The sequence below is a fragment of the Canis lupus genome, chromosome X, assembly GCF_048164855.1.
Source record: "Canis lupus baileyi chromosome X, mCanLup2.hap1, whole genome shotgun sequence".
In the NCBI taxonomy this organism is placed as follows: Eukaryota; Metazoa; Chordata; class Mammalia; order Carnivora; family Canidae; genus Canis; species Canis lupus.
The window spans coordinates 85121444-85125833 of record NC_132876.1 but is presented as its reverse complement, the minus strand read 5'-3'; positions in this window follow the sequence as shown (position 1 = coordinate 85125833).

Here is a 4390-nt window from a genome sequence, read left to right as displayed (position 1 = left end):
ACCTTATTAAAACTAATTAGTTCAAAGGTGCCTGGCTCAGTCAGTTGAACGTCTAACTCTTGATTTCAGCTCAGGTCGTGATTTCAGGGTCGTGATATTGAGCCCTGCATCCAACTCCATGCTGAGCATGGAGCCTGCTTGGGATTCTCTCATTCCCTCTCCCTCTGCCTCCCCTCTCCACAACTTGCATTCATGCACTTTCTCTGTCTAAAGAACAGCAACAAACAGCATTCATGCACTTTCTCTGTCTAAAGAACAACAACAACAAAAAGTAATTAGTTCAGTAAGGTTGCAAGATAAAAAAAATCAATAAACAAAAATAAATTGTATTTCTATACACTTGAAATAAATAATCCAAAAATGAAAGGGAAAAATTTCTATTTAAGATAGCATCAAAAGAATAAAATCCTTAGTGATAAAATTGACAAAAGAAGTGCAAAATGTGAGGAGGAGGGGCAAGATGTCTGAAGAGTAGGGTCCCCAAATCACCTGTCCCCACCAAATTCCCTAGATAACCTACAAATCATCCTGAAAATCTACGAATTCGGCCTGAGATTTAAAGAAAGACCAGCTGGAACTCTACAGTGAGAAGAGTTCGCGCTTCTATCAAGGTAGGAAGACGGGGGAAAAAGAAGTAAAGAAACAAAAGGCCTCCAAGGGGGAGGGGCCCCGCGAGGAGCCGGGCTGAGGCCGGGGCGAGTGTCCCCAGGACAGGAGAGCCCCGTCCGGGAGACGCAGGAGCTGCACCAACCTTCCCGGGCGGAAAGGGGCTCGCAGGGAGTTAGAGCAGGACCCCAGGAGGGCGGGGGTGCCCTCGGGCTCCCGGGGACACTAACAGCAACTGCGTGCCCAGGAGAGTGCGCCGAGCTCCCTAAGGGCTGCAGCGCGCACGGCGGGACCCGGAGCAGCTTGGGGGGGCTCGGGCGGCGGCTCCGCGGAGGGGGCTGCGGGGAGGGAGCAGCTCGGAGGGGCTCGGGCGGCAGCTCCGCGGAGGGGGCTGCGGGGCGGGAGCAGCTCGGGGGGCTCGGGGGCGGCTCCGCGGAGGGGGCTGCGCGGCCGGGAGCATGAATCCAACTGCGCAGGCGCCGGAGCACTGGGCGCCGGGACACAGCCCAGGATCCGGCCTCCCCCGGGACAGGCAGAGGCCGGGAGGGCCCAGGACAGCAAGGACGCTCCTGCCCCAGCTGAGCAGATCAGCGGCCCCGCCCCGGAGCCCCCAGGCCCTGCGGATGGAGAGCTCTGGAGTTCCTGCGGGGGCTGAATCCAGGGCTCCAGAGCTGGCCCCGCCACTAGGGCTGTTGCTCTTGGGGCCTCACGGGGTAAACAACCCCCACTGAGCCCTGCACCAGGCAGGGGGCAGAGCAGCTCCCCCAAGTGCTAACACCTGAAAATCAGCACAACAGGCCCCTCCCCCAGAAGACCAGCAGGACAAAGTTCCAGGGGAAGTCAAGGGACTTAAGGTACACAGAATCAGAAGATACTCCCCCGTGGTTTTTTTTTTTTTCTTTTTAATTTCTGTTTGCTTCCCCCACGTTTTTTTTTTCTTTCTTTCTTTTTCTTTCTCTTTTTCTTCTCTTTTTTCTTTTTCTTCCTTTTTTCTTTTTCTCTTTACTTTCCTTTTTTTCTCTCTCTCTTTTTCTCCTTTTCCCAATACAACTTATTTTTGGCCACTCTGCACTGAGAAAAATGACTAGAAAGAAAACCTCACCTCAAAAGAAAGAATCAGAAACAGTCCTCTCTCCCACAGAGTTACAAAATCTGGATTACAATTCAATGTCAGAAAGCCAATTCAGAAGCACTATTATACAGCTACCGGTGGCTCTAGAAAAAAGCATAAAGGACTCAAGAGACTTCATGACTGCAGAATTTACATCTAATCAGGCAGAAATTAAAAATCAATTGAATGAGATGCAATCCAAACTAGAAGTCCTAACGATGAGGGTTAACGAGGTGGAAGAACAAGTGAGTGACATAGAAGACAAGTTGATGGCAAAGAGGGAAACTGAGGAAAAAAGAGACAAACAATTAAAAGTCCATGAAGATTAAAGGAAATAAACGACAGCCTGAGGAAGAAAAACCTATGTTTAATTGGGGTTCCCCAGGGCACCGAAAGGGACAGAGGGCCAGAATATGTATTTGAACAAATCCTAGCTGAAAACTTTCCTAATCTGGGAAGGGAAACAGGCATTCAGATCAACGAAATAGAGAGATTCCCCCTCCCCCCCAAAATCAATAAAAACCGTTCAACACCTCGACATTTAATAGTGAAGCTTGCAAATTCCAAAGATAAAGAGAAGATCCTTAAAGCAGCAAGAGACAAGAAATCCCTGACTTTTATGGGGAGGAGTATTAGGGTAACAGCAGACCTCTCCACAGAGACCTGGCAGGCCAGAAAGGGCTGGCAGGATATATTCAGGGTCCTAAATGAGAAGAACATGCAACCAAGAATACTTTATCCAGCAAAGCTCTCATTCAGAATAGAAGGAGAGATAAAGAGCTTCCAAGACAGGCAGGAACTGAAAGAATATGTGACCTCCAAACCAGCTCTGCAAGAAATTTTAAGGGGGACTCTTAAAATTCCCCTTTAAGAAGAAGTTCAGTGGAACAATCCACATAAACAAGGACTGAATAGATATCATGATGACACTAAACTCATACCTTTCAATAGTAACTCTTAACGTGAATGGGCTTAATGACCCCATCAAAAGGCGCAGGGTTTCAGACTGGATAAAAAAGCAGGACCCATCTATTTGCTGTCTACAAGAGACTCATTTTAGACAGAAGGACACCTACAGCCTGAAAATAAAAGGTTGGAGAACCATTTACCATTCAAATGGTCCTCAAAAGAAAGCAGGGGTAGCCATCCTTATATCAGATAAACTAAAATTTACCCCGAAGACTGTAGTGAGAGATGAAAAGGGACACTATCTCATACTTAAAGGATCTATCCAACAAGAGGACTTAACAATCCTCAATACATATGCCCCGAATGTGGGAACTGCCAAATATTTAAATCAATTAATAACCAAAGTGAAGAAATACTTAGATAATAATACACTTATACTTGGTGACTTCAATCTAGCTCTTTCTATACTCAATAGGTCTTCTAAGCACAACATCTCTAAAGAAACGAGAGCTTTAAATTATACACTGGACCAGATGGATTTCACAGATATCTACAGAACTTTACATCCAAACTCAACTGAATACACATTCTTCTCAAGTGCACATGGAACTTTCTCCAGAATAGACCACATACTGGGTCACAAATCGGGTCAACTGATACCAAAAGATTGGGATCATCCCCTGCATATTCTCAGAGCATAATGCCTTTAAATTAGAACTAAATCACAACAAGAAGTTTGGAAGGACCTCAAACAAGTGGAGGTTAAGGACCATCCTGCTAAAAGATGAAAGGGTCAACCAGGAAATTAAGGAAGAATTAAAAAGATTCATGGAAACTAATGAGAATGAAGATACAACCGTTCAAAATCTTTGGGATGCAGCAAAAGCAGTCCTAAGGGGGAAATACATCGCAATACAAGCATCCATTCAAAAACTGGAAAGAACTCAAATACAGAAGCTAACCTTACACATAAAGCAGCAAATATATCCTACACCCAGCAGAAGAAGAGAGTTAATTAAGATTCGAGCAGAACTCAACGAAATCGAGACCAGAAGAACTGTGGAACAGATCAACAGAACTAGGAGTTGGTTCTTTGAAAGAATTAATAAAATAGATAAACCATTAGCCAGCCTTATTAAAAAGAAGAGAGAGAGGACTCAAATTAATAAAATCATGAATAAGAAAGGAGAGATCACTGCCAACACCAAGGAAATACAAACGATTTTAAAAACATATTATGAACAGCTATACGCCAATAAATTAGGCAATCTGGAAGAAATGGACGCATTCCTGGAAAGCCACAAACTACCAAAACTGGAACAGGAAGAAATAGAAAACCTGAACAGGCCAATAACCAAGGAGGAAATTGAAGCAGTCATCCAAAACCTCCCAAGACACAAAAGTCCAGGGCCAGATGGCTTCCCAGGGGAATTCTATCAAACGTTTAAAGAAGAAACCATACCTATTCTCCTAAAGCTGTTTGGAAAGATAGAAAGAGATGGAGTACTTCCAAATTCGTTCTATGAGGCCAGTATCACCTTAATTCCAAAACCAGACAAAGACCCCACCAAAAAGGAGAATTACAGACCAATATCCCTGATGAACATGGATGCAAAAATTCTCAACAAGATACTGGCCAAAAGGATCCAACAATACATTAAGAAAATTATTCACCATGACCAAGTAGGATTTATCCCCAGGACACTAGGCTGGTTCAACACTCGTAAAACAATCAATGTGATTCATCATATCAGCAAGAGAAAA